Here is an 11,323-nt window from a genome sequence, read left to right on the forward strand (position 1 = left end):
GCAGATAGCATAACACTAGAGATCTAAGAATGTAGTGCACATGTTCTTACGACTTCAATCAGCACATCACCTACTACTACTGTTTGTGATCCTTCTCAATCAGTCATCGCCTATAACTCAGTGGATATAACCACAGAACCTCTGACATGGTATCGAGACAAAAAACGTTACAAGCACTATAGAAAAATCTAGCTGAGGCAGCGTGAGGGAGTTGCAAATATCGCTTACATACCACGTTCCTTAGCCGAATCACTTTCAAAATTCAGCGATTTTATTACAAGGTGACACTGTCACCGTCTCGGTATTTGTTAGCTTTAAACATGGATACTTGTGTGCACCTGTAAACCAGGACCGCTTGTGACAGTAACATACAGTAGTAGTTGAGATCGAGGTTTCTAATATCTGGCTGTTAAACCTCTCTCTCTAGGACACAGTAGTAGCATTCGCGAAAAAACTTACTGACGTGTGTCATACAACCGAGCCCGCAATGCCAACATTTAGTTGTAAGTACCGGGATAAAATATATATGTGATCCAATTAGTAGGATCATTCTGTCTATGTGTGCTTGGCATTCAGTGCCAGTGACTTGTGCAGGAGTTATTCACGCTTCCCGTCAATAGCAGCAACCGACCAAATGCAAGGGCCTGTTGGAATGCAGGAATGTATCTGAGTTAACTTTGCCGTCCTCTAGAGGGCAGAATAGGGAACTAATACTTAGTATGTGATCGCGTGGACTTTTGAGAAGATTGAATATGGAGGTGTCTTTACGCTGGACCGTTATTCCTTCCCATGTAAATTGTGTGGTTGACTGCTTCTGCACATTTCGCGCCTATATTTAGTTGAGAGAAGGTCGGTTGTGGTGTGTGCATCCAGCAGGTGAAAGAGACTTTAGCTTGTTCTCTAGACAATGGAAACACATTTGTTGACTTTGTAAACTATAGGGACGATTTGGAATCAGTTTCATCGCTGGCATCGGTATTCGCCATTGGAAATATCGTTTTCCTCTATTTCTTTCGAGTTCTCACGTAAAGGTCTTCGCAGACTGGATAAGCGCTAAAGTTTCGGGTTTGTAGAAAAATAATTTCCAGTCTATATCTTCGGAATTATGTTGCGTGAACGATCGGTAGGCTACTGCTGTGTGCTTGATATCGAGAAGTACCGCGAAAATGATATCATATTATGGCAAACCATGCGAAAATACTTATGTTCTTGTGATCCCAGAATCTGGAGATGGGTGTAGTAAAGCAAGCAAGCAAGCAGGTCTGGATCAGAAGCAGTAACGTGTTTCTGCCGAAGCAAGCGAGCACGAATTTGTAGAACAGTTCTGAGAGTGACTTCTGTCTGTTGAGGATGCTGTGGCCACCCGTTGGGCGGGTTATTATTTTAGATAGCCGCGGGGCTTCAGTATAAGACTGAGAACCTTGTTAGCCTTGTTAGATGCGCTGCAGATGGTTTGTAGCTACGTGCATGCACTTCACGGAGCTGCGTCAGTCACACTGGGTAGTTAAGCACTGTTAGACGCAGCTCACATGTCCAGCTAGGAACAACTCTCACTGTGCTACTCTGGAAAGCATTGCAACATTTCTCTCTCTGCGCTGGACCACAGGTAGAGCGAGGGGCCACTCCAAGAGCGGTGAACACATGACGCTTATTTACATAGAGATGTGAAGTCAGTATCCATAGGTATCACGTCAGCAACAGTAAACACACACACGTGCTGCCCAGAGGTGTCTCGCATGTGGGACCGGCGTGAGCGCGCGTTGGAGTTCTGTGACGTCAGTATAACACTGACTGTATACCCGAAAATGTGCACAACTTTCATCTGCAGGGCCGTGAGAGCAATGGGTCATGCTGGCTTGCGTCCGGTGTTGGCTCCTGGTGGCGTCATCGCGCTCGGCAGATAAGTCTTCGCTCCTGTCCAGTCGCGTCAGCAACAGTGCCTAGTGGAGGTATCCTAACTGCCCTTTCTTTCCCGCCATTTTCTTAGGTTAGTAGAGATGGCCGAAGTGACCTTCCTTTACCGCCAAAATCCAAACTTGGCGCCAGTTCATAGGAGGAGGTGGCAGTCGGGTGTCTTAGGTTATTGGAGGTAGTCCAAGTGACCTACCTTCCCGCCATTTTCTTAGGTTAGTAGAGATAACTGTGGTGTGATGTATTATTCTATTGGAATTTGAGCTTCCAGCCATTTTTATTGGGGTGGGGAGGGGAGGGAGGTTAGGTTAGGTGAGGTAGCCCAATTGACCTATCTTCTCACCAAAATTCAAACTTCCCGCCAAAATCTGCCATCTTGGATGGCGTGACGGCTGACGTCTTGGATGACATCATGTCTGCCATCATGGATGACGTTATCGCCTCCATCTTGGATAATGGTACTTGGGGTGACACGAAGGTAGCCTTACTACTGTGTAGCTAGATGCTGCGTAATAAGTGTGCACAATACCTTTAATCCACGTAAGGGTTGAACAATTTTGTACTGCAGCTGGTGCTCTCATCATAGCTCTCTCTAACGGTATCAGCCAAGCTTTTACATATTATCGACAGAACTGAACTACGTTATTTATTAACACTCTTTCATTTGAACGTAGTCTACGTTAACGTATATTTCCGCGAAAATTACACATTTCAGCAGACGCCAAGAATACGCATGAGTTGTAATATAGTACAGTATCAATATGACATGACTGTGCAGCACCGAGCGGCCTGGGTCATTCGGGTATTGTTTAGTATTGTCGGGCGCTTTCGGTCACGTCTGCATGTAAATGAGGTTAGTTCCTCATTCTGCCATCAGCAATTGTAAAATAAACAGGTATTACGTAGTTTGTAAATCCAATGAATGTGCTCTAAGTTATAATAAAAATCACATTATAATCTTAAATTTTTAAAACTAATGTGAATAAATAAACAAACTCATCAGCCAGCAAAGTTTTCGTCTGGATTTGACGGCAGAAAACTCGTTGATCGTATCTTCATAGTTCAGATGGTTATCATTTAGGAGGTCGGCTTCGATGTGAAGAATGGACAAGAAGTAGGTACGATTTCAGTCTTCAGTCTTCAGTCAAGAGCCGAACAATGTCAACATTCGGAAACATGGACTGTAACCTCTCTTATCGTAAAAATTTACTCATTTCGACTGGTATGTCACTAATCTCAGAAAATTTCAAAAGTTCCGCGAAATGTACACATTCACTAGGGAAGGAAGGCTCTAAATGTGTGTCATATGACGCTTGGAGTTTTGCTGCACGTTCAGGTGTACTGTTCTTAAGGTTACTGAAAACTGTGAAAGAGTCCAACCACCTTCTATAGCTTTCCTTCCTTGTCACTTATTCGGTGTACAAGATGTCGAGTACTGGGAGAAATGTTTCGACTCTAAATTTTTCCCTTCCAGTGAGAAAAACTTCTTCAGAATCCACTTCTTCGTTTTCGTGAACTTTTATAGGAGTATTCACACTATTATCAGTCACAATCTCCATGGATTTATTTTAATAATAGTCCAAAATGCCACGAATAGATGCAATAAATCCTACAAGTGATTCAAAGAATTCATGCACTATTTTAGTATAAATATTTACATTTTGCAATTTCAGATTTACACTTTTAAACCTCTAGAGTACGTCCTTCCAAACTGTCATCATTAATACTGTTTCTAGTCTGCTGAGCTGATTTAATAAAGCTGAAGTCTCATTTCGCAAGAGTGGTTTTTCAAATGTATTACTGGCAATATGTGTGAGGACATTGATAATGCCCTCCTAGTTATCATATAGAGTTACACACACTTCCTCTCTTGCTGACCGACTGTTTTGCTTGCTGGTTTCATAAATGAAAGAAGTTTATCCCAGTGCTGTGTGGCAGCACAGAAAAAAAAAATAAGGGTTTTGCACTACATTGAACAATGAACATGCTTCCTGACAACAGCTTGCAGTACTAATGCCGACTAAATGCAAAGAATGTGCTGCACAAGGCACATAATACGCTTTCGGATTTCGTTCTTTTATGTGTGCCTGCAAACCAGTGTAAGTTCTTGACATATTGCTTGCATTGTCATATGACTGGCCTCTGCAGACAGTAATATCAATAGAATTTGTAGACAGGACATTTAGTAGGGCCTCAGCTAAGTTTTCGGACTTGTGTCCTGGGTTTGGCAAAAACAGAAGGAAACGTTAAACAGGTTTACCATTCTCGTTCACACATCTTCATATGAAAGATAAATGATCAATATGTGAAATGTCTGCAGTAGAATCTACTATTATAGGGAAATATTTGGCCCGTTTTATTTCACTTATGATAACTGTTTTTATTTGTTCAGAAAGAAGCTCTATTATTTCATCACAGATTGTTGAAGAAAGATAACTTCTATGTCCCTGCCCTGGATTTCCATATCGTTCAATGTGCTCTGCGAGAAAAGGATCAAACTCGGATATAAGTTCAAGAGACATCATAAATTGACCATTATATAATGAATGGAATCTTACAACGTGTCCACGTAGGGGAAGTCCACGACTTTTTAGCTTCTTCACTACTGCAAACACCCTCTTCAAGACACACTACATTTTTTCTGTCTCAACGTATTACTCGAAATGGTTATCTATTGTTCCAAGTGACTTTTTTCTTGTTAAGAGAGATAAATCAGAATTTTTGTGTTCAGGTGAATTCTCATGATGGCATAAAATATTACAAATATTTTTCCAATCTGCAATACCATTAGTAGCCATCGTGGCCATTCCTCCAAATAGTTTACATGGTGCACAAAAAACAGCACTGGTGCTACAGGAATATACTAGCAAATCATGCACAGTTGATCCAACATTTAAAAGTTTACAGTAAAATATATTTTTGTTCAAATATCTGGTTTTATCGACTATTGATCTTCTCGAATTAGAAAAATCACAGTAACAGTTTTTATTAATGCCACATTTTTTGGCTTTTGTTTCCCGCATAGCTGGAATTTTAGCTGGCACGCAAATATGTTTTGAATATTCTTGACATTGTCTTTCTAATTTAAAAAGCAAACAATTTTTGCAATTCCTTGCAGTCAGGAGTGCTGGATCGACTCTTATCTCACTTATTTTTATAACTTTTAGCAGCTTCTGTGGGCAGGGAAGACAAACTACAAAGTTTAAGTAGTCTTGTTGGCAGTTGATGTGATGTGTTGTCATTTGTGTGAACACTGCTGTTATCTCTACATGCAAACGAATCTTTTGTTCCAACATAAAATAAAAATAATCTTTCCTCGAAGTAAAAAGCTTAGTTCAGAAGTTTAATATAAAATTTGCAATACCACATACCATTTGATTGCACCGAGTGGGAAATTTGATATCGTGCAGGCTGCAGCACAAAAATTCGCCAAAAAAGCAACTAAGTAAATAAATAAACAAACATTTAAACTCTTGTGAAGTGTATGTCATACATTATTAGATATTCTGCTGATGTTTTTTCGCATAAACATGTGTTTAAAATTGTAAAACATTCCCAGTATCAACATGTTTTGTTAAACAGGTGTCATTAAATCAAAGCTCAGATACTGAAGACCACAGATCTTCCACATTAATTACAGTAATGGAGGGTTGACTTGATACTTCCCCATAATTTCTACAAGAAATTTAAGTAAAGTTGGGTTTTACATACTGAAGCCCATACATGTTACAGTATTTAAGAAACTGCTGATTAGTTTATCACAGCTTTTCAGGGGTCTCGGTATTTTCATGGGAAAAATATGGTACGTTTAAGCAGAAGCCGACAACATTCTCGGAATAATAACATTTCATACATTGTATTGTAGATTGCCATCCTGGCAGCTTACTTCAAAATGTTTTGAACAATCATGAAGATATACCAGACAGAAACCCAATGTTAAATTTCCATTCAGTCACCAAGTAAACTACATATATTTTCAAGATTGTATTATCGAATTTCGTTCTCCAGGCTTATTTAAACTAGCAAGATGTTTAACTATATTAAAAATTTTTGTCGATTGTAAGTACAGTTATTTTGAAACGTAAAAGGTTAAAATGGGTAAAGAGCAAAAAATGCCGCCCCCCATAAGGTGCCGCCCTGATGCCCATGCCTAGTGGGCCTATATGTAAATCCGCCACTGCTGAAGATCTATGTATAAGTTATTTATTATCACTGGACATTCATTCCACTGATCTCGACATTCCATTATAAATTGTGGAAACTTCAGAAGAAAAAGGAAAAAACTCTGACGATTCCATGAGTTGTGGTTCGAACGATGATTGTTAAGATGCATACCAATGTCTTTTTTGTGTTCAGCTTTGCAGATGCGCATTTGTGCGTCAATAATTTCCTGGAAGTGGAGGTTGTGCTTGAAGCACCTTGCTGCCGAGCTTTGGTATTAATCTTTCGTTTTTTAGCAGACGTCGGGCAGCAGGGGTCCATTTGTATTCGATTGTGTAATGTCTTGAGGTTATGGTGTACACCGATTTATGTGCAATAATGTCTGTTGACTCCAACGGAAGCACATTTAAGTTTATAGGTAATTACAGACAAAGAAAAGAGTCTTATGTAATGCCGCTGAAGAGTGTTTGGATAAAAATTCGAGAAACGTTGCCCTGAGCGTCACGTCTTAGATAAAAAGTTTCTGAACATATTTCTGTTAACAATTACATACCACAACTTTCGAAATATGTAAACTGAGAAGAATAACCCAAACATTTATGAAAAGTGTATATGAAAACTGTGGACGAATATTCGTACTATGGCAACTTTAAAGTACAACAGGGGAGCCAGCGTAACGTCCGAATAAAAGATGTGATGGTGTATGTTCAGTTCCTCAACAAACTGCTAAAAATAGAAATGAAGCCCACTGATGATGCACAACATACAAAATGCAAAACAAAACCTCCATTCTAGATGATTCTGGCGTCTATGAAATTTCCAAATTTGTCGAGCCCGAGGATGCTAATCTACATATCATATTTCATGATTAAATACAAACGGCACATTTAAAGTAAATTAACCTTCATATAACGACTAAGAACCTTCCTTAAGTATTTCTCAGTTTCAATAATAGTATTTATTCATGTTCTGTTGATCCATTATGCAAGGAAACTGCATGGATATGGAATGAGCTATAATGACACATGAGAACAATACTTATACCTGCCAATAGATACAAAATGTAATATTGTACAGGAATAAAATATGCTAATAATTTCAAGCTTAGGCATTTCTTACAATGAAAAGAGGTATAAAACAGTCAAATAATAAATTATTCCACATTACAGGTTACAAATTTAAGAGAACTGAAATGCTTTGTTTCGAAATGGGGAATAAATAATTCAAACGAGTATATAAGTTTACAGTTACTAACCAACAAAAATTTTATTGTCAGCCTTATCGTTGGAGATTCCCAAGCAGAAAATCTAAAATCTCGTCACGACCTCCTCCTGAAATTTGCAGAAAAAAATGTGGTCATCACTTTGTATTTTTCGTACCTCTGTTGTTTACCTACATCGGCTTTTGGATTTTGTTCTTCTGTCGCCTTTTCATCACAAGAAACGCAACACATGCTCGCAAGCAAAGGAGATTCATAGCAGACTGCCTGAGCGATGAGGCAGCATGTGGATACGAGAAGACCCATGCATACATGCATTCTTTCCACAAATTGTTGTGCATGCCCTTTTATTCCTGTGCGTCTGCAGTTGCCCAGGACGAAAGAAGCATCGTGTGGAAATACCTTCATGCTAATTAAAATCTGGAACAAAAATGGAGTATCTTACGTCCATACCTTTCAGACCCAAAGGAAACATGCACAGTAATAGTTTTCAGTGAGAAAGAAAAGGCTATAAATTTCTTGGTTAAATGGAGGAGAGAGAAAACACTAAAACTTAAGCAGTGTACAAAGCCACATTCGTTTCGTAACACCTGAATATGAATTGTGTAAATGGAAGAAAGATGTACACAAAGTACGAAACATGTGCCAAAATCAAACTCACAGAAGTGTTAAAGGAAAACTAAGGTTTTCAGTTGCTCGTGGGAGTCAATGCACCATTTCCAAGGGATGTGCAAGATGGGTATTATGATTTCCAGGCTTCTTCGACCTGTTTAAACAGATTCTGGAAATTATATGGGAAACGTAGTCGCAAAATTACGTACTTTATCTCAAGTAACATGTTGAGGAGATGTCATTTATAAGTAATACAATGGAGAAATTCGTAGCTTGATGTGGAGACGAAGCTTTTCGTTATGACGTGAATGCTGCTTATAAAATTGAAGGGTATAGGGAAGTATAATGGTAACCCACATTAGCTATGAACGGAGATATTAAATTGGAAAAGTTCAAAAACATTTTTCATAGATAAGTTATTAATATTTTATTGTTTATGCAGCTGGTAGTCACTGTACAATATCTTAAGCACACAAATCAATGGAAAAAAATACAAACTTTAAGTTAGTAATGTCCAAAACTCTATCTTTTCCTAGCTATGGCGAACATATTATGTGGCACACCATTGTTTTCCTGCAAAAACACAGGGCAGCTGAAAATTCTCACTTTTCGTCTGCAGATGCTTCCTCATCTCCATTTATAGATGTGTTCTTAATTACTATTGCTTTGTAGAATTTGTGATAAATAGGTGGTATCCCGTTCAATGCTGATACGAGGTCTTCTTTCTTCTTCGAGTCAATTGGAACTGACCCGGAATACTCCTTTTGAAGACTGGTTCCTTCTAAGGCTGTAGGGCGACCTCATTTGTGTAAACTGACTTTCTGCCAGTCTTCCCCATGAAATTTATTTGATATGAACAAGATTCCTGGGTCATCTGCATCGAGGAAGAGCCGTACAGCATCTTGGAATAACACCTTGTGCCCTTCAACTGAGATATTCTTTGACTAAATGTATATCTCATGTCACTGATACACACAAAACCTTCTGATGACATAACATGGACACAAAATGATCGCTTTTGGCCACACGTCTTCAAGATGTCCACCCAGTCTTGAGGGGCATATACAAACTGCACATGTCGGCAAACATACTGCTCCACAACTGCAAAATCTCGATCGCTTGGCAACATGGAATGTCCAGGAAGTGGGAAGTGGTGGAAAATCTTCCTTTTGCTATATGCAGCATCCAAACAAACAGTTTTTGTTTTGCCCAGAGCAGATGTCTGAAATTGCAATCAACTTATTCCCTCATATATCGTAATCTTCAGAATACTTCAGTAAGCAGCTGCCTATTTCCTCTGAACCCCTTGATGCCACCGTTTCATCCCAAATAAAGAAATGACCTGCTGACGAATTACAGGGATGAATGCTGAAGTTATATGTCCACACTTTCCTCTGAACCTGTAGAGTGTTTAGGAGTGTACAATGCCTGTTGTAAATCGAAAGTTGTTACATGAATGTCTTTATCAGAAAGTGCCTTCTCTGTTTGCACTTTTATATTATCATGACCTGCCTGGGCTTACTGAGATGTAACTCCTTCTTTGTATTTATTTCTCTTAATTGAATTTAATTTGGATCACGTATTGGGCAAGTATCTGATTTCGGCAGTTTGAATGAAATGTTGAAATCTTGGATGAAAATGTGATGATATTTGATACTTATCGGTTTTCCATCTGTCTTTCATTCAATTCATGTGGCACTCATTTTCCACACTTTTGGATCTTTCCCATAGCTTTCAAACCGCCAGAAATTGTTTGTTGTATAACATTTAGCATTGCTGCCATATGCTTCTGACTCAAAGTATCATCTTCATCCAATATTGCTTGCAATTCGGCGTCTTCGAACTTTTTTGGTGGTCTTCCACGTTCTTCATTTCTTACATCAAAATAATTATTTCTGAAACCGTTGAAACCATCTTTAGTACGTTACTTCTGACAGAGCATGATCACCATATGCCTCGACAAGCATTCGATGCGACTCTGCAGCACTGTTTTTTCAAATGAAAACAAAAAATTAATGCTTTCCGCAAATCATCACTTTCTGGTACCAAATTCGACATTATTATCACGATAAAAACATACGATGTTGTTTGTTCTGTACTTGATGTATACTTCGACCATAGATACTAGTAGACTGGCCTTGCTGTGCAGAAGCTATAGGGCTGGTGTGGCTCCAACATAAACCACATGACTGTTGGCAAAACGTGGCGGGATTTCAAACCAGCGGTCTGCCATCCTATGTTTGTATCGTATTTTACCCACATTTCTCAGTTGACTGCCAAACGCTTCCAACAAAACTTACTTTTTTATTTGCGAAAAATTATGTTAGAACTACATTTGACCTGGATTTGTTCACAGTAGCATTTATAAAATCTAACAAATACATGGAACGCTCCTCTGGTGGGCAGTGTGGCGAAATTACTATAAACTATCAATTAAAGTAAAATGTCGTTAGAATTCTTTTAAACAGTAAGAGTGGGCTCGTGTCAAAACTTTAAACATTGGATTCGCCGCGTTTTGTGCTCTAGTCACTTATAAAAGAAAATGGGTTATGGCAATTATTTCAACTATATGTGCCAAAATTGGGAGCAGGTCCATTTTAGCGTATCAATTTTAGGTGCACTTCAAAGTTTCAGTTCCTACTATTTTTAGAAAAGTTTAAACTATCAGTTTAAAAAAAATGCTATTTTAGGTGAAAGGTGAGACTTTGAAGTTTCAGAAAATAATTTTGGAGCCTACATTTAGTTAATAGTATTAGAAGGTAGAAAAAAATTCTCTTCATCAGTCGACTATAGGTGCTCTTACCTTCTTATAATTTCACTTGTATATACAAAAAGGCGCGTATGTGCAGATGGCTTAAAGTTTTTCCGTTTCAGGGCCTGTATCCAAAGCTGTCTTCGGTTTTCATCCTCAGGGAACCTATGAGTAGGAACGAGAAACAGTTACACTTACTTCTGTAACCGAATTATCACAGATACTTTCCAAAAAGTAATATGAGTCTGACTTTACAGGCATCACTTTCAACACTTTAATTTACGTGATACTCTATTTCAAGTGTAAAAAACATATAAAAATCACTTCAGCAGATTTCAATAAACGCATCTGCACTGTCATAGGAACACTTACACGTGAAATGTAAAGCCATTTCCCCGACAAAACACTGAGTACAGCCATAAGCGCAACACGAAACAACAATGTTTTGCCAACATTCACGTGACTTTAGCCCAGAGATGTTGGAGCCACGAAAATGACGTCAGGGCCAGTCTATAATATTTATGGTCGAAGGATGTATACCTACTAAATATCTTTGACAATTGTCATACCAACCAAAAAAAAAAAAAAATTAAGGCTCGTTCACAACAAATGTTCCCTATGAATCGACACATTTGTATCTTAACGCTCATTTCGTACCGGTACACCTG

The 11,323-nt window shown here is 38.6% G+C and overlaps 1 long non-coding RNA gene across 1 annotated transcript; it reads right to left on the bottom strand.

The window, feature by feature from the left end:
• Window positions 1-7,169: 7,169 nt before the first annotated feature.
• Window positions 7,170-10,805, bottom strand: LOC126175839 (uncharacterized). The gene is made up of 3 exons (XR_007535619.1): window positions 10,707-10,805; window positions 7,469-7,711; window positions 7,170-7,403 (listed from the first exon to the last, which is right to left on the bottom strand). It is a non-coding gene; the product is annotated as an uncharacterized LOC126175839 (long non-coding RNA).
• Between the last annotated feature and the right edge of the window lie 518 nt (window positions 10,806-11,323).

Source organism: Schistocerca cancellata, chromosome 3 (assembly GCF_023864275.1).
Source record: "Schistocerca cancellata isolate TAMUIC-IGC-003103 chromosome 3, iqSchCanc2.1, whole genome shotgun sequence".
Lineage (NCBI taxonomy): Eukaryota > Metazoa > Arthropoda > Insecta > Orthoptera > Acrididae > Schistocerca > Schistocerca cancellata.